The sequence below is a fragment of the Alosa sapidissima genome, chromosome 12 (assembly GCF_018492685.1).
Source record: "Alosa sapidissima isolate fAloSap1 chromosome 12, fAloSap1.pri, whole genome shotgun sequence".
NCBI classification, from domain to species: Eukaryota; Metazoa; Chordata; class Actinopteri; order Clupeiformes; family Clupeidae; genus Alosa; species Alosa sapidissima.
The window spans coordinates 5,341,918-5,362,364 of NC_055968.1; the positions used below are offsets into that span (position 1 = coordinate 5,341,918).

The 20,447-nt window shown below is 39.9% G+C and overlaps 1 protein-coding gene across 2 annotated transcripts in view; it reads left to right on the top strand.

Moving 5' to 3' along the window:
- The window catches only part of tbl1xr1a (tbl1x receptor 1a), a 45,364-nt gene that overhangs the window by 12,814 nt on the left and 12,103 nt on the right, over positions 1-20,447 (top strand). Inside the window, exons 2-3 of one of the 2 annotated variants that reach the window (XM_042057474.1) lie at positions 6,233-6,304; positions 17,047-17,112. The gene's annotated coding sequence lies outside the window, so the exon portion shown is untranslated. Of the gene's footprint in view, positions 1-6,232; positions 6,305-7,828; positions 7,866-17,046; positions 17,113-20,447 lie in introns of those variants that run through there. The other variant, XM_042057475.1, reaches the window with a different exon arrangement.

Below are 20,447 nucleotides of genomic sequence, written 5' to 3' on the forward strand. Positions count from 1 at the left end.
AAGTAGACTAGTCTACTCTGTATGTCGCTGCTTGTTGACATCTTATTATCATGTATGATCGCTAAAGTTTGATTCTTTTTAATGTCGCAATTGGTTAACTCTATTTAACTGCGCTTGTGGTTCAGCTGTGGGCACGCAATTAGCATTGTAGAGAGGGCAAGGGCGGACGGTGATGAGCGCTGTTTACGTAATGAAGTGACAGCTTAGTAAATTCCCTGCAATATGGCAAAGCACAGCGTTGGCTTTCTGCGCATAGAAAAACTCGGTATTAGCGCCTTCTCTGTACATCCGGCCCTCAGTGTAGAATGTTGATTGCAGGACAGCCAGCTTGACAAGGTGCAGAGTGAACAAGTTGAAAGCCTTCTAGGACCCCCCCCCCCCCATCTCACTTACACACACAGACCCACCCTGACTTCATTAACCACACATGGTGCCGGGAAAGGAGGGGCAAAATGTGATGAAAACAGGACGTTTTAGTGCTGGAAGTGGGGGAGGAGAGTAGAGGGACATCAGACATCAGTGGGATCTGATTAGTGTAGTTGACAGTGCTGCCACTACTGCAGTTTGCTATAGACTCTCTCTGCACTGCACAAATCAGCAGACTGTGTGTTTGTGTGGGCTCAGCCTCAGACCCTTTACTACAGACTTGTTATCTGTGCAATAATGAGATAACACATGTACACACACACACACACACGCACGCACACACACGCACGCACACACACACACACGCACACACACACACAAAATGTCTTTCTGTTCGCCTTCCTTTCCACACAGTCTTACACCTATGAATTCAGATATAGGCGTACACACACACATACAGTCTAAATCTTTTTCCCTTGGCCTTTACCCCCTCCCCCACTCTCTCTCTCTCTCTCTCTCTCTCACACACACACACCGTATTATCTGTCTGGTCCCAGCTGAAAGTGTGTGGAATGTTTCCTCATTGTTCCCCTTGTCCATTTTTCTCCCTGCTCTGCACTCTGCAGATTAATTGTGCTGCCTGGGCCACCGTAGACCCAGGTCACCACATTCCTCCGGGATTAGTCAAGTCAAACACCTCATGTACAGACTTAAAATGGCCACATTTTATGCAGTGTGCAGCCTGACTGTCTCAAGGCTCTCAAACTTTGTGTTTTTAAGAATGATCAACTTCTGAGTTCACAAAAACACAGGAGCAAACGCCCCCTGGCTTATCCCTGTTGGCGTGAAATCTGATCCTGGGAAATTTTGTAGGCATCATAACCAAACACTGTGTACTTTGCGATGTCATACTACATGGAGTTAGATGTGATGAAATCTACCATTGATGTTGGGTTAACCCAAATGGATACACGGATGTGGCTTGGACTTTCTTGTTCTTTCAGTTTAACAAAAAGTAAGTTACTCATATAAGACTACTGAATATTCCGGACATCTTTGTATTATATTGGCTAGTTTTGTATGTTAATCCTTTTTTTATCCAGTCACCAGCCATTTTGTGTCCAGGCATCACTTTCTTTGATCCTATCAAAATGTCTGCCTGTGCAACATAGTATAAAGTGTAAGAATGAGACACTGAAGCAATGAATTCATCTCTACACATCATAATCAGAGGTTAAGACAGAGACAGCCATGGCTAGATGAATTCTAAATTTTGGTTTGAAAAAGAAGCATCTGCAAAGTTGTGAAGGGGAGTGCCCTGACTCGCTATATGATACAGATATGCTGTGTTTTGTAGAGGTCTAAGGCCCGTGCTACACGGGATCCGCAACTGAAGCACTCCGCTCACAAAGCGTAAAAATAGTTTTAGTAATTTTTTGAATGTATGCACCGCTATTAGTGTCTGGTGTAGCCAGTTCCATTGATTACAGTGGAAGCTAATTGTTGTAGCAGACGCTCTGCGAGTGGAATGCTTCAGATACGTGCCCGATGTAGCCTCCCTGTGAGGCCCATGGCATGGGCTGTACTGTGAGTTGATGATGGTTATGAATGTCCATGTGAGTTTTCCAAGTCACAATCCCTCACTAGAATTTGTAGATGGAAAGTAAAAAGCTGGTAAAGAAACCTGTTGATTACCTTCTGTGCGCTTTTCTGAAGTTTTTGGTGGACTCAAAAGAAGGCAGTCTGTGCTTGTTATCCCTGCACAGGATCTTCAGTGAACCTTTTGGCTGAATTTTGAAAAGGGAATATTGGCCTATTGGCCTTTATTTCTAAAGCGTGATGGGAGGCATGGAAGTCCCAGCAACCCTGCCTTTTACTGCCTCGTTGACCTTTTCCTCTCCCTGAGCTCTGAACAGTGATCTCAAGTGACCCAATTAAATAATATCATCCTACACCTGGCTCTCACCTTGGTTACACGCTGGCAGGAAGGCGGGGGTGGATGTTTATGTCTAGCTGGACATGAGGAGGGTACTGACATGTGGTGGAAGGGGCTTTCATTTCCTGTGTAAAATAGTCTTCTTCTTGTAGTCATTAAATGTTTTGCCATGTGTTCATGTTAAGTTTGTGATGCTGGCCCATTATGTCTTGATATGACTTTTTGTCTTTTTCTCAACTGTAAGATGAGCCTGTGTGAGTCATACCGTGTAATATGCAAGGCAATAAATAAGTCCACACTAAAGCACACAGAACAAAGTCATGAAATGACAACGCTGAACCATCTCAACAATTGGCCCATTTCTAGAGCGTGTTAATGTCAACTGAGCCTCTAAGTTAAACATATATCATACGTATTTGGGGACTAGCAGCAAAGCTGGGCATTGTCATGGTTTTTACATTTAAGTTGAATTGAATGGCATATAACATCAGCTACATAACTGGCTTTTCATATGAATACATTTAAACCATTTAATGTTTTTTAAGTGTTCCCTAGCGTAGCAGCTAGTCAGCTAAAAGGCACTGTTTTCTGCATAGACTGATGCAAGGTTGAATGTCTTCAGTAAAAGTTGCTCTTGGGTTTAAAATGATCCCGACTACTTGCGGATGATGTTAAATAGCTACACACAGACATTAAAAAATCTTGAGAGCAATAACGGGACGGCAGTTGGGCGAAGGGTTTACTCTTATATCAATGGAGTGAAAGTCCCCCCTCCCCCCTGGTTCCAGTTCCCACTGCAGGATTAGCGTTAATGATACTAGGTCATCAGGGAATAGATTAAAGATTTCACTTTACCGTTTAGTTTCCATTCCCACACAACAACATAACACTTAATCAACAACTTGTACTTGCATTAAACCCTTGAGTTTATCTCATCTTATTATGGCACAACTGAAAGAGGCATTAACCTGCCGGTGTGATTCATGAGACCAGGGCTAGTTAATTATACAGTTTGTCTCATCACTGGAATTCATTCTATTGATTTACAGATGGACACTGGAGGCGTGGTCTCAGAAATGGTGCTGGCTAACTGACCACACCAGTTTCTCAGTTTGCAGAGATACTTGTGTTCACAGGTGGAGGAAATCTTCATTTCTCCTGTAGATTATTAGCCTAGTTGATGATTGTTCGCACAGATGAGTTTGAGCAATCGGCTTTAAAATGGTGTAAAAAGCTCTTGTGTTTTGGTCTGAATGGATTCTATTTTCTCTCCACCCTCTTTTCTCCATTTTGTGCTGTGGATTATGCGTTACTATATCTTGTGGCAAATTGGAACATGATATTTCAGATTTGTAGATGTACATATTTTCCATGGATAATATGCACAATATCTTCCTAAATGATAACTTAGGCCTATGTTGTTACTATAAAAGAGCATTGTTGTCCATCAGTCAGGAACTTGAATGTTAGCTGCCCATAAAGAGCCTTGTTCACTGTGATCAGTGGTCAGCCACATGCAGAGAGAAAACCATGCAAAGAATAGCGTTTATTGAATGGCTATGGTTCAAACAAACTATGAGTTTACGAAAGTGTTTCTTTTCATTTTAATACACAGAAGGATTTGAACTCCCCAAACAAGTGGCATAGCAAACACTCACAGCACTGGGTGGGTCACACAGAGAAAAGGCACACCACAGATGACAGCGTGGGCAAAATGAGAGGAATTCTAGGGGCACTCTGGAGCAGTGTCATACCGCCCATCACAGGGTGTGCACTAGGCCTACTGCAACCGCACCACAGATTTTCCACTGGGAAGTCTGAATGGTGATGTATGTCTATTGAAGTGGACAGCTACAGTCACTTACAAGTGCAAAACTTCCCTCTTCAACAAACAAAATCATATTCTTATTCATATTCATGTTATACTGGCTATAGCAACAAGCCAACAAGCAGGTCTGGATGGCCTTTGCATGTTTGATTAACATAAATATGTGAATTGAACCAATCTAGGTTAGATTACCAGCTGGTAGTTCGTCTCATGTTCTGTGTGCACAGGCTATGGTGTGCTGCTGTGAATTCAGTAGGCCTGTACAATAATGCTATTGCCCTAGTTTCCAAGTGGCCATGTGTCTCATATCAAGAACACGTATATAGAATTCTCATGCTTCTCTGTGGTGTTGTTGAAAGCAGACTTTTTCAGAGCGAGAGAGTTCTTCCCTCCTCTTTCACCCTTGCACTCCTCATGATAACATTAATTGTAATGGAAAACAGATTTTGGGTGTAACATCTACAGTAGAAAAAAGGGGGGAAATCCATCTAGACATGGTCCTTTTGTTCTGTCTGAATGAGAGAGTCGTCTTTCATTACTGGGAAGCTGAACTGATATAGAGGTATTATAACTCTAGGAGTTAAGAATTGTAGTTGAAGGCAGTTACCGGTGGATGAGCCTCAGTGCATTGGGCAAAATGTTATTTTGCATTGTAAATGGTATGCATTTGGTACTTGCTTGCCAATCATCGTTGAACTGAAACCGCTGAATATGTTCAGTGCAGTATTGCCTGGTGTGGTCTGTCTGCTACTGGTAGTGTCAGTTGATGATTTACTGTAAAAAGGTCAGTTTTGACCGTAGGAAAAAATAAACATGTGGCTTTGAAATTGCCATACAGACATTATATGGCAAATATGTTTGGTGTTAGAACAAAAACAAGGCAAAATATTTCCTTTTGAAAGAATGAAAAATAGGGCTTGGAAAATGCCATTTGTATCAAGTGGGGTGAGGCAGAGCCTGTGGTTGAATGGTGGGATTTTGAGCCAGTCATAGTTCCACCTCGAGTTGTAATTCTTGAAAAAAGTACAGCATTTAGCCTAAATGGTGTAGTTTTCCTTGCGCTTTCATACCACAGTATGTCTCTCTTGGTCAAGGGAACTGTGCTCCTGCAACTGTCTTTACCACACTGACCTGCTGCTGTCTCTCCCCCAGCACTCTCACTGTGCTCGCAGTGTCACTGACCAGCTGGAACTGAGAACGAGTGGGAATGGAGTTTGGGCTCTGCATTCCCTCTCACTGTTGACTACAGTTGTAATTTCATGTCAAATTAGCAGATGTTATTTTTGAGGATTATGCATTTATTACTTCTGCCAAGGGGGGTTATTTCGCTGTTGTTTATTTGTTTGTCTGTAACCAGGATTACACAAACACTACTGCTCCAGTTTTCATGAAATTTGGTGGAAAGGTGTAGCATGTCCTAAGGAAGATGGCATGTAGTTTTGGACCAGGTCAGAATCCTGGGGTGGATACATAAACTTAGTTTTGCTATTGCTAACATCGTGGCTTTGGCGGATGTCTGTGCTCTGCAAGTGCCATTATAGTTGATTGTCAATTATATCACGCTAAAGGCTAATGTTGGCTAAGTTACCTGTGGCGCTGTGTGCTGTGCAAAATATAACTGTTTTTTTAATAATCATTGACTACAAATTTAATCACAAAAATGAGTAACTTTCATAAAATATGAAGCTACCACCAAAGTCAGAAAACATTTACACTGTAGAGGAGTAAAGGAATGGCTTTACCTACCTAAAATATCCACTATATCTAACGTCATACCAGAGAATATCTCCCTCATTGTTTTTTACAGATCCTGAGCATTTGACAGACTTTTTTCTCAATAGCAGAACAAACATGTGCAGGAGAGTTGGAACAAGGGGAGCCTGTCCACTAGTTAATTGATCGGCCATTCACTCGGATGGATAAAATAAATAGAAATAAAAAAAAATGCTAAATTGTGTTGCCAGATATACTTGCCAACCCATTGGCAGCCACTGATATATAGGGGAGGCCTAAACAAAGTAAAGTCTATGTGTTGGAAACATTGACTCATGAGTAAGACGACACATTTATTCACGGTTTTCTCAATTTTCCATCTCTTGCAGGTGTATTGATTGACAATAATTCCTGCTTTCAACTTGTTGACGGCGAGCATTCAAACCACACTTGGTCACATGGTAAGGAAACTCTTTGATGTTCTCCTACAGTATGCACATCTGCATTTTTATGGATTACCTCAAAGGCAACAGTGACTTCTTGATTAAATCTGAAAAAGGCCTAGGTTATTTTCTGCTTATTTTCACTCCCGAACAAGAGTAAGGGATGAGGAATCTCTTCATTGTCATATCCATTAATTACTCATCAGATATTTTGCTTAATGTTAGTCAAATTAGTAAATATAGATGCCCGCCTACTGTGCTGTCATTTCTGATTCTTGAAGCCTTTTTGTGGTGCTTGTTGCCTTTCAAATGAGTGAATGGGAAAATGAGATAAATGTGGAATCTATTAGTCTACTAGATTTAAACATCCATGTTGGCTGTAACTGGGTCATTGCATATTCTGCAGCTAGGCCTATATCAAAAGTAAAGAATTTGGACACATTGAAAATGTTATTTGGATTTAACAGTGGCTGTTGTTGTCATAAGATACAGGGCCTAAATTTCACTGCGGGATTGCGGGTATTGCACAGAATTTGTTCAAGTCCCGCAACTCTAGCCATCATAATGCGAGAAATTCCCGCATACACTTTTACAGCCTGTCTGATGACGTTAATCTAATCATGAAGTAGCGTGAATGCGGTGCTATTGACCGGATGGATCAACTACCGAGTTGAACTGAACATAGCCTCATGCAGACGCAGACACACACACACACGCAGAGAGAGAGAGAGAGAGAGAGAGAGAGAGAGAGAACCACTTTGCGCTTAAGCAAATAGGCTACGCAGCCATGGCAAACTTTTACATCTGGAGAGAGCTCCTTGGTAACTACCCTGCTAGCTCAGGTCACGTCTGCCAGTAATGCTCACTAAAATCATTAGTGAACATTGCAAAACACTTGATCCCAGAAAGATTGTCTTCGACTTGTTAGTTTTTTGAACATTTATTTTTATCTAATGACATAGAAAACATAATGAATTGCATCCACATATCCTTATGCACAACTTTTATTCACTAGCCTAAAACCGTCAGGATGAAGGCTAATTACTCTCACATATTTCTTAAAGTGACAGGCACTAAATTACCCCTAAACATCACCAATGTGCACTCAATTAGGCCTACACACCACATTTAAGATAGCCTAAATGTAATAGTTTAAAAATCAATATGAGGCATTCAAATTACTAAATATGTTTAGCTACTAGTAATTACTAGTAAAATACTATACATTATTAAAGGCACACTATGCAGGTTTTTTAGCTTAATATGCAAGTTTTTTTAATTTAATTTACCTTCATTTAACAGCTTCAGAGTCATTGGAATGGTTATATGACTTTTTTCGGGTTGAATGGTGGCCGTCTTGCTTCCCCCTAGCGCCTGTGAGCGGAAAAAACACCCTTGCAACTGTGGGCCGGCGGGCCGACGGCCTCAGTGTCAGGAAGTATAACGAGTGTAACGAATTGCTTTACTGCATTCAAATACACATACACGCCAGGCCCCGGCTAGAAAAAGGTAGCGATGGAGTTTCTCAGACATTCGTCATGACAGAGCCAGCGAAAAAGAAGCAAAAACCGAGAAAACAGTAAGTAAATTGCCAATACTGCAGAGTTTACCTTTAACTAAATACACTCTATATGAATTTAAAAAATATATGAAATAGAAACATATCACATAGGCCATCATTTTCAGTGTGTTTGTGTGTGTGGAGAGAGTCAAGCAGAATCTAGGATGGCCACTGTTGTGAATGATCCCACTACAGTATATTCAATATTACTGATGACGTCAAGGTGGTGGGGGCCCCCAAATCAAATACATTTTTAAAAAAGTATCGAAGAAGTATCGAAATCTTGACTTGGCATCAGAATCAACCCCCCCCCCCCAAATTGTGTAAATCCCCCCTATATGAATAACCTAAGGGGGGAATTCCCCCCCATTTTGAAAAAAGAATTTTAAGCCCTGAGATACATAGATTGATAGATTGATTGATTATTCACCATTATCACCCAGAGAAGAAATACTCTTTTTTGATTGGCTGGTAGGGTGGCTATTAATTCTGAATAACAGGAGACCCAGAAGTAGATGTGGTAAAAAAAATGAATTGTTGAATGGTAACTATAACAACCATAGTAAACGACAGTTGAGTCTGGAACCAGGCTTTGCAACAATGGAATCAACTGTAAACAAGCTAACTGTCCACGGTTAACACCGCCAGGACCAAAGAAAGTTGTACAACAAACTGAACAAGTCGGCTTAGTTTTAAACAGAACCGCTTGTTTCCTTTGCATGTTATAAAGGCATGACTATTGCCTATAGTGGCAACTGGGCGATAAGCGGGATAAATGCCTTCAAGATGTCCTCAAGATATGGAATTAATGGACTTGGCGAAGGAAAGTTCTTTGCATCTGCCTTGTCCATTGATTCTGTATCGGGACAACTCGGTAGCCGTTATCCCTTACTTAAAACCATTGAGCAGTGTTTCTTTAGGTGTGACGAGAGAACTTCGCGAGAAATTTAGGCTATTTGAACCTGGACTTGAGATTTTACGGGGGCACAGTAAACTGAATTGTTTAGCTATCCAATGTTGCTAGGGTGTAGCCGTAATGTTAGCTTAGCCTTCTGCCTAGGCTATTTCAGAATGTATGCGCTACAGGCTTGTCTTTGGGCTTGTAGTCGCCTGAAACATAACCTTTATGTAGCCTACATTTCCTAAATAATGAGAGGCTAAGTGAGGATTTGATGCACTTAACTCAGTCATGACTTTCAGGTCATGATGACATTGGCTGTTGTGCTTTTACAGTGTGAAAGTAAATGTTGTGCAGTGTTTCCCACAGAATTTAATTCTATTTGTGGTGGTAGGTTTGCAGAATTAACTTTAATGCAAATGTTTTTAACAAATTAGCGCAGCGGGGTTATGATACTAATCAGATTTAAGCACAATTTAGCCTTTTAGTTATCTTCTTTGCCTTGCAAGATTGTTAATGTTGCCTTTAAACATGCATGTAGGTTCGTTGAGAGACGACAGAAACAAGGAGAGGCTTTACAAAGGTGCACATAGCTCTACAATGAAAGAATTCCATCCAATTGAAATAGTACAACATGGAAAATCATTGTGTGGTGGTCAATGTTGATATTGTGGTGGGCCGCCACAAATAAGTTAACTGTCGTGACATTACTGATCATGTGAAGATTTTGCAGTGGCGCTCAAAATCCAGCTGCGCCACTACGCCACTGCTGAATACATTGTAGAGGAAACACTGATTGAGGGATCCAGCAACATAGTGTTTTTTGAAAGACCATGGATTACTTTTGATGTACCATGATAGTCTGGTAGCTTGTACAGATACTTTTTCAAGTGCTAAAAAACTCAAAAATTAAATATAAGAATGTCTTTTATCTGATCTGATAAAAGGTATTTTATAAACTCTGTATTTTGCCCTTTTTTACTCATAGAAGTATTCAAATCAAATTCAGTATGTAATTTTGTTATTGCAACAGATCAATGAATATCAGCCCAGAATATCGGCCAAATATTGGTTATCCGCCATGCTAAGTCATAAGTATCAATATCGGCATCGGCCTTAAAAAATGCATATCGGTCGACCCCTAGTTGCAATATGCTTGTGTAATGAGTGATTTCCTAAAGAAGGATGCTACTGGACAAAATCCATTATGGAATATGGATGCTGCATTACTATGATGAAAGTTCAGTTTGTAGATCACAATTCTGTTGCTGTGTACACACCAAAACAATAGGCTTATACTTATCATCCTCCTAAATGTGAGTGTGTTCATTGACCTACATGTCCAGTGAAACCAAACCAGTAGGTGAAGCAATTATCATGAGGGTCTGGTACCAACTAGTGGAAAGGACAATAAAGGCATCTATTTTACTTCACAATCACCCTCATAATAGAATATCATAATGATTATGTAATGATGAGCTCACAGAGAAATGTCTGCTGATAAACTCTTTTGGCCTAGAATGCAGCTCCATAAATCTTTTCATGTGTCACCAATGTTTTTACTGTTTTTTCATTTGCAAACCTCTTTTTGGCTGCTCTGCATTCAACTGTCAGAGCAGGTAGTTGAGCTTGCATTGTTGTGAAATATGTTTTTGGACTTGTTGAACTATGCAATGGCTCATACAGGCACATGAAGATCAGTTTTACGGCTGTAAAATGGGACAGAAAAGCTCGGCTGTTATGGCATCTCTCAAGACCCGTATGAGTCTGGTTGATCTAGCTTGTTTTTTTGCCCAAGTCATTAGAACACAAGGAGCTTTAATTTAGGCAGATAAAGACTTAATTTGCTCATGCGCAGGCACTATTTCTATGTTAAAATAGTTTACCATTTTAATACACGTTTGGGAAGGATGGGGAAATGTTGTTCTGTTGTGGATGATGGTGATTGGTGCATTTGTGTAGGGGGTCCCTTTTTTGGCCTGTTTTTGTTCCATTTTTCAGGGTGAAACATACAAATTGTATCTAAACATTAGGTATGCAATGGTATACGGTATATTATCGAACCGAACGATACGCCCCACACGGTTCAATGCTCAGACGTGAACTGCGATAAGTCGGTACATCTGTCATTTATTATTTGCAAACGTTTATCATTGTACTGCAAACTACACAAACGTTATACATTCACAAAACACCTACAGAGAACCAGTGCTTGGGCCCTCTCACCTCTGCATCCTATCAGTGCTTTCCTGTTAATGTAGCAAAGCACCGGTTGATACGCTCTGTAAATGAGTTTGACAAACAACAGCTGACTGCTCTAACGTGAATGGACTAGAGCTTAGCAAGAGACAGAGACACTATTGAAAAGGTGCCGCCGTCTGTCATCGACTATAAGAGAATAGAGCCCGACCGATTTATCGGCGAGCCGATATTATCGGCTGATATTAGGCATTTTCCGGTATCGGCATTTATAATGGCCGATAAATGAATTTTAAAAATAAAATAAAAACGGACGAAACACCCTTCAACCATGTCATGAGTGTTGGCGTTGTATAGTTTGTCCACCAGAGGGCACTCTACACCGTCCCTGCTGGCAACACTCGTGTATAACGCGACACACATCCTACAAATCTGCTGATCTAGCCAGAGTCGGGCAGAGAGAACCAGTTATCCGCGAGTGAGATCATCAGTTAAGTGTGTTAATGGTGATTTGGTCACGAGACATACATTGCTTGAATAACAATTAAAAGAACATCCCCATCAGTTCTCTTAACTCAAATAAGCATGACAAAATTTGTGAAAACAATGTCCAGTTTTGCTGCTGTTAAATAAGCCGAGAGTGAAGCAGAATTAGCTAGTTTACGTTACGTTGTTACCGTGTAGTTGACTGTCCTTTTAACTTTTGACAATGTGACTGAAGATGTATTTTTTAGCGTGACATCTCTCCCCGGCCTGTTATTTTGAAAGCTTATGTTTTACAATTTGCAGTATGACGTTATCCATTGCTAAATTATGGCTCATCATAGACTAGCTAACCACAAAGCTAGCTAATGCCATGAATATCAGTGGAAGACCGCTAACGTTAACATTAATGAGCTTGGAAACCACAACGAACTTATTCTGCCTAAATAAAGTAATGATTACTGTACTGTGACAAATGAATGGGAATCTTACATCCGGCACCTAACCGCATTTTGGCTGTGGGCGGGACTGTGCAGCTCTATAGTAGGTTTTAGAAGGCAGGCAGCAACTGATGATTGAAAATGGTTTGATGTAGCTTGATGGAAATAATTTTAAAAGTGCAGGTAAAGGGATAAGCAAGCTGACATTGTAATTATAAGGTAGCTTATAAGGCAATAGGGACTAATTATTACACACGCACACGCAAACATTTAGGAGTGACCTTTATCTTGTTTAATGATAATACAAATGATGATGATAGTAATAATGTCATCATTATTTTTTGTAATTATTAAGTCTTAGTTCAAAGTTATATTTATGAACATTACCAAGTCTTTTAATACTGGTAACTTTGATTTGGTTGTTGTTGTTATTGTGTTTTTGTTCAAAAGACTAAGTTTCATATCTTAAGTTTCTATTTTTATACATTTTATTTATCAGAACTTTAATATATTGTGATGTTCCTCTGTTTGTTTTTAAAATGCATTATCATATTATTTTAGTCCATACTCATAAATAACTACAAATAACTAATGGAAAATCTGTTAATGTTTTGTTGCGCGTTTCTGAAAAAAAATATATATATATCGGCCGATATATCGGAATATCGGATTTTTAAATCAACAAATATTTGTATCGGTATCGGCCTTCAAAATCCTTTATCGATCGGGCTCTATAAGAGAATATTTACAATTTACAAACTGAAGACTGGAAAGTTTAAATTCTATGAAACGATTGGGACCAGAAAATAATTTCTCTTTTGGCATTGACTACCGTTCATCAAGATGGCAAACGGAAGGGATGGGACCTCAGCTGAGCGAAATTTAAAATAGATTGACACAGGGGCGCCCCAGCTCTCTCCACTGATAGTTTGACCAAAGCAGTTGAAAACTACCCTATATTTAGGCTAAAAAGCCAGTCAGTCACACTACCATTTTTGTCTATCGGCAAAATATAGTTAATTGTTTATATCAGTGTTTTTTTTATATTAAAATATCGAAAATAACGTACCGTTGTTGTGGCCCACAAACTGTGATACATACCGAACCATGGGCACACTGTACCGTTGCATCCCTACTAAACATCTGCTTCCTCATTGGTATGCTGGATTCTCCCACTAAGGATGGTAGTCCTGCCTAATCTTTGCTTTCTTGAAATGTTGCTTATTCATTCTGCACTATGAACAGTGCATTATTTTCGCCCGTCAATTCACAAAACATGAGGATTTCCACTCCCACCTTTTTCTGCATTAATTGTGAGAAAATTAAAGTGAGATGAAAGGCAGAGGGCAAGACATTAGTAAGGAAGGTAAAGAACTGGAAGGACATGTCATTAAGGAATTTAAACAGATGAAACAGGTATGTGTGGAATATTGGTTTGTGTACAACTCCGCTCCTGAGTAATGAGGCCTACAAAAGGAGGGTGGTACAATTTCACATCTAGAAGGTAAATCGAAGGTTATTAATACTCAGTGTGTAGGAGTTTTTAGTTTGAGCAAATTCAATGCCCATTGTTTATTTGACCTTGTGACGTCGCTGACAGATTTTACCCGTAGTTCTGGCATTCCCAGAAGAGCCCACTCAGCAGCTGCCCACGTTATGTTTGATTTTACTGGCGTAACAAACATCATGGAAGAGGAAGTATGTGCTAGTGCACATTTTACATCAAACATGTTTGATTTTATGGGACGAGTTGAGAGGGTTTTAAGTGCAACAGTGTAACAAAATTCAGCCACTCTCAACATGTGTGCCAATTACGACAATATCGAATGAATGCTGTTGTTACGACATTGCATAATTCAAAGCAGTTTTCTGAAACTCCTGGCATGTGGGCCAAATGCGGCCAGCAAGACCATTTTGTGCAGTGCAATATCAACTTTGTGCAGTGCAATATCAATTTTGTGCAGTGAAATATCAACTTTGTGCAGTGCAATATCAATTTTTTGCAGTGCAATATCAACTTTGTGCAGTGCAATATCAATTTTGTGCAGTGCGATATCAAATTTCTGTTACGTTTTTCCATTTTGTGCAGTGCAATATTCAATTTTGTGCAGTGCAATATCAATTTTGTTAGCTTCTTAAGAGTACTCAACTAACGTTAGCTTTGGAACTGCAGATGCATAGACGAACGTCAGTTGAAAAGTGGACGATGTAATTCACTCTTCATCATTCATAATGAGGCAACAACTTAACATGCAGAGGAGAAGCCTCAAAACTTCAGAAACAGTCTTTCAAAGGGTTCCATGGGTCATGGAATTTCTGGAATATCATGGAAATTTGATCAAGTCTATTCCAGACGTGGAAAGTCGGGAAATTGTATCATTTGTGGGGCAAAGTCATGGAATTGTGTTGTAGCAGTCTAAAATGTACTTGCCAGAAAACATTAATTCAAATATATGTCCATGCAGATTTGGTGTATCTGGTAGCTTTACTGCTTGATTGAGTGGTTGTGGTTAGCACAATTTTGTTTATTCAATGCTGCTCATTTATTCATCTCCCAATCTTTGATCGGTATATTGTATGACTCATTCTATAGTTGGTCATGGAAATTCAGGTTTTTTGTCACGGAGTCAGGGAAAAGTCATGGAATTTTACATCTGACTTAGAGTAGGAACCCTGCTTTCAGTAGAACTTTTCCTAAGAATCAGAAAAGACTGTGATGCAGCTGTGAAGCAATTATATGGGAAGCAAAGTTATGGGGAAAGTATTTAATGAGGATGACTCAGTTTCTGAATGTTAACTGCTATGCTGCAGGTTGTGAATATTGTCTACCCAGAAAAGGCATGTTATTTAGAAGTAAACATCAGTCTCAAATACAATGGCAGAACATAAAACACAAAAAGTACCTTGAAAATGCCCGTAGGTAATTTGAGCTGGAGACTGATTTAAAGTCAAGTCTATATGTTACTTTTAGTGTAAGACATAAACTTGCAAATTCTTCAACTTGTCATGTTTTGAGCTTGGAAAAGATTGAAACATTTCTACATTTCTTTTTTTTACCCTTTAACCTGTAGCACTTTGAGATATCTTATATGAAATTTAAGGTGCAATATAAATAAAATGTATTATTATTTATTATTTACTATTAAACCTGGTCTATCTGTGTCATAAAAATAGTCAGTACAGCAGTCAAGCACTGTACCAATGACAGCATGATGTCAGTGAAACACGGTGTTTTGGCCTATGATGCAGTTTACCATAACTGAATAGGTTATGATGATCAAGCTTTAACAATTTAACTATTTTAAAAGAACTAAGGCTTTCAACTGATTTAAAAAGATATCTAATTAATTACATGCTTTGTAATAAATTAATTACAAGCTAGTTTGCTGTGAGAAGCATTTAGAAATCTGTCAGATTTGCCTTCAACATGAAGTCATCAAGTAAACAAGGCAGAGCACTGTGATGTTTAATAATTGATGGCAAACAACAGATAATTTGATGGATTTTATTAATGAACACATTGTCATTTGTCCTCATCCATCTCACAGTTTGTCTAAATCTAGGGAACTACCTAAATTAGGTAACGCCAGACTACACCAACAATAAAACAAGTATGTCATCAATGTACTGTAAATGTGTATGAAAATACAGTAGCAATACTCATGTTCAGTGCGTTGATGGACACAGTGGCACTGATTTACAACCCACCCTCATTTGATGTTCTAGAGGTGTGACCACTGCACACTTTGTTTGTTGAAGCACTAAGGCAAATGAGGGTTTGATCGCAATGTTTTCACAACACAACAAAGGCTTATTTGCTGTAAATCTAGGCCAAGCCATGTGTGTGGAGTTAGGGGCATAGGGAGAGTTGGGGCCTGTGCGAATTTGCGTTGTGTAAAAGGTGGCTTTATTTCACCCTCATGTTGGCTCCAACACCAGTCACTCCATCTGTTCTGCCATCCCACCAGTCTTACTACAAAGAACATGTCAAAAGGAACAAAGGCTGGTCTGACAAAAAATGGATGCCACTGAGTGGTTCTGTTATTAAAAAAAATAAAGGATACAAAATAAATTTAGAAATATCACTCCTGCTTTAAAAGTGTTTTTTTCCCCTCTTGAATTTCACTCATGAGTCTGAGACTGTAGAATAGGGAGAATGGGGAGAATGAATGGGGAAAAACAAAAATCAGTGCAAAATGTGTGACAGAGACTGAGAGATGAGCACTTGCAGCTAAGGCCCTCTCATGCATCCATCTAGGAGTCTGCCCACACCTGGGGCCAAGTCTGCCGAGCATTCAAGACAAATGGGATCTCGCTCGTTTTGACTCGTTCGTTCTGCCATGCTGTTAGCGTTCTTTTTTAAATTAATGAATCTGTACTCTGTCCACTGCCCTTTTAGAAGTCTGCACAAATTATAGTCTATTTTAGATTTATTTGGAAGATGTTCTGATGACCCATGGCAGTTTTCAGTTTTATGCGTTGAATACTCCAATGCATTACTGTTGTGGCAGTATTGTCACAGTATCGTAATGACCATCTCAGTCCAACAAAAGTATCTGAATTTTGAATAAAGTGAAGTAGGATTGAAGTTAGTTAAGTGGATGGATGCAAATATGCTATCAGTTCTGTCATAGCATTTTTAAATTTACCCGGCAAGCAAGAAAACGCTTATATTTTGAACCAAGATTTGCCCTGGAAGCAGTCTCAAAAACATAGACTATTTGAACAAAAAGACAAAAGAAAATGTTTTCAACAGAAGAGCTGTTGTGAAAAATCCAATGTTCCAAACACTGTCTCAGTAAAGCATGCTGTGCATACTGATATTATGGTAAAGCTGATTTTGCATTGGAAAGAAGAAGCTCAGTAAAACCCCTCACACTCCATCTCAGCTCTCTCTAGTAACTCATCCACTGGCTGCTTACAAGAAAATGGTTCTGAAGATCACCTGCTCAATCTGTTCAAGCTGTTCAATCTGACTGTATTCACTTGAATCAAATGGCAAACAGTGTATTTCAGCATTCAGCTTCTTCCTTTGTTGGAAGGAGTTGTGCTGTATACTGGAAATTACAAGGAGTACATATATAATATATAATATACTGTGAAAGAATCAAGGGAGACGTGTTGTGTTGTCTGCCATCAGCATGAATGAACTTTTGTCCTTTTGTCTTTGTTGTTGCAGGTGCTAAGACTGTCGGACAGAACGCCTGTGCAACTTTTGAATTGGGGTAAAAGAATTGATACTGTGGTGAGTACTGTAGGCTATAAATGGCATCATTGCCAGTAAAAAAATGAATGCTTCATATTGTGCGTCACCTCTGCTCAGCCTGAAACACTATCCTGTGTTACTTGCATCCAGTCGGCCTCTTGCGTTATTAACATAAGCTCAGAAGTTTGTGATGTAATGCTACCCTCAGATAGCGTTTTAGTTGTTTGTTTTCAAGTACACAGTGAGTGGAGCATAAGAGCTTTAAGGATTCTTTAATCTCACTTTGTAAAATGGTGGCAGTCCCCTGTATCTCATATTTCAATATCTAGGCTAATTGCACTTTGCACTAGTGTGAAGCTAGGGCTACCAGAATGTACCATAGTTACAGTGATAATCACACAAAACCCTCTATGTGATAACCACGTAGTTTGTGAATTTGATGAATGAGGTCTTCTCATTGAGGTCGCTGCAGTCCACAATACTCAAAATAGCCACATTGGCGTCAAATCATTCAGCTTAGTGACTGAAAAACAGGGTTTTCAGTCTTTCCTTTTTGCAAAGCATTTGAAAGCACTTTAACCCAAACATCCCCCCCCCCCCCCTAGCTCTGGCAGCACCCCCCTGCTCCAAATTTAGATAAAGCCTGGCCTTGTTGCAGTTTTAAAGAGTTGCGCGTAGCTGACCTTGAATAAGTAACCCATTACACATTTCTCTCGGGAGTGGAAGCGCGGAGGAGAGGGTTGCAGGAGTAGCACTAGCACTAGAGTTCAGTTGGTTGGACAGCAGTGGGCTGGTGTGTCTGAGGAGATCTGAGTGCCAGAGATAAAAAATAATTTATTATTGATTAGTCTTGCTCTGCACCTCCCCCAAGCACAGACGCTGAGGAGGCCTCATTATTCGCCTGTCCTCCAGCTACCTGTTCTACCCTGTGGTTTGTCACTGACGTTTTGAAGTATTTTTGAAACCTGCTTTTGGCACTTGGCCAACAAAAAAGAACCCTGATAATCTCATAGTGGTATGTCCACCTCTGTTTGATTGAAATGGGGAAAAGTTCAATTGACAATTTTTTTTAGTGATTTGTACAACTAGCTGTCTAAGGAAATGGCAGACACAAAGCTATTCGTCTGCATGCTCCTCTGAACAAAGCTGCTGGCATTCATAATTCCCAGTGAGATAAGAACAGAATAACACAACCTCTTTAGACTTAGCAGACATAGAACATGTAAGAGATAAACGACCTGCTTGTCAAGGTCAAGGCCATGGCATTTCCTGTTGCAACAGGAAGTTGATGGCTGTCTTTGTAATTGTTAACATTTGCCAAGCTCTGATTAGCAGCAGGATAGGTGGCGATTTGAATGGCGTATCGGCCTCACTCCATGTGTGTCTTTCTGCCTGACTGCTTTGCATAGTACACCAAAGACGGGAGCATGGGGCTTAGCTGCAGCAGTGAAAGTAATGTGGTTAATAATAATCTCATTCTCATTCATGGTTTAGCCAGAGTGATTGCTGGCATCTTCAATTAATGACTGTGAAGGTTATGAATCTGTTTCAACTGCGTGGGTGATCAGTTTTAATATATTGACTACATTTTGACTTTCTTTCGGCAAACAACAGTGCCATTTCAAAACAGGGTATGGACCCAGATGGATTTTGAACAAAATCTTTGTAATTCATTCACAAGGAATTCCATCCACATTTTGGGCACAAGTATTTTTTTATGTACAAAAAAAAATGGTGTCCCTGCATAATTTTGAATTGCTGTGGTACTTTCATGAAGTTTGATTTAGCAATTATCATAGGCTATTCAAGTTTGGTAACCACACATTTTAAGAGTTTGAAACAGGGCTGCCAATGACTTTGCCATGACCTTCATTTATAAAAATGGGGAGGAAATGAGATGACTGAGATCCCACAGCGTGACCAGATGTGCTGTTTTCTAATGCACAGTGCCATTGTCGGTATACAGCTAGATTTCCACAGGGAAAATGCATCACAACATTTTTCCTGGTGAAATGAATTTCATGTTTAATTAGGTTTTATAGTTTCATGAGATCGGCTTCCCTCCTTGTTCATGTCAAACTTTACTACCATTGTGATAGATTAATATCATGGGAAACCATGATTGGAATCATTGGAATCTTGGACTTTATCAGTAGATAACATGCATGTGGTAGCTAAAATAGAGAGATCAGATGTTGCACTGATGAACATGGATATGGCACAGTGAATTCTCACTTGATTTATTGGCAGTGTGACTAATGAATGCTAATTGAATATTAAGAGTTTCTAAACTGTTCAGATTGTATTTTCTGGGGGGAAAAAATCCCCCATGAATTCTCAAGCAAACAATGCATCATCATGTAAAAGTCTCCATCAGAGGTCATGTGCTCAGCAGAATGCTATCAAAGCAATTGTAGCAAACGCATCCACTTCCCTTGAGAACGTCGTGACACTTAGTTTCCAGTAGCGTCCCAGAGGCAGCCCAGTGACCTGTGTCAGGCCAGCGGGATTCTAGGAGCGCCACACAAAGCCATCAAGTAGACGAGCGGACCCATTCAGGCCCCTGCCACGCACTGCCACCCCCCACCCCCACCCCCCAACTGTGCTCAAATTGGCACTGATGGATCTCAAATGCCAAACTAGGTCAAGCAGGCTGACCACATTAATCTGACCAGCACTCGTTCCTTCGCCTGGTGATTGTGTTGCATCACAAGCAGTTTACTGTCACATCAATTCTAATCCACTGTGACAGTGTCTGCTAGCGTTTGGCGTGTAATAAGCACATTGCATTGTCTCCCTTCTGGATTGATCAGGGAAGCCTTGCCTTTGAACTCTGTCTAATTGTGTGTCTGCCGTAAAGGGATGTAGACCATGTGCCGTTGGTGGTTAGAATGAGGCGTTGGGGTGGGGGAGGATATCTTCAATTTGGAAGTTGTTGACAAAAAAATTTGACAGATGCAATTTATTGACATTTCAACATATTTATGGTCACATCACACATGGATTGGCGCCATCTAACGATGTTATTATTATTGGATATCATTTATGTTTTATTATTACATGGATTACAAAAGAAAACATTACTCTTCACCTGAGTGAGGGCAACAACCCACAGTGAAGTAATGTATTACATGTCTGTCTGGCGAGGGATCAAATGCAGTGCAAGCTACTGTGGGTCATGCAAGCTCTATCAATTGTTTCAAAACAGGTCCCATCTTTATGCTTTGACAGCTACTGTGGGTCATGCAAGCTCTATCCATTGTTTCCAAACAGGTCCCATCTTTATGGTTTGACGGTTCACATTTGTGTTTGTAACTGATCCACATCTGTCATTATGGCAAAAGGAATTCTGCCCTGCAACAGCACACATGAGC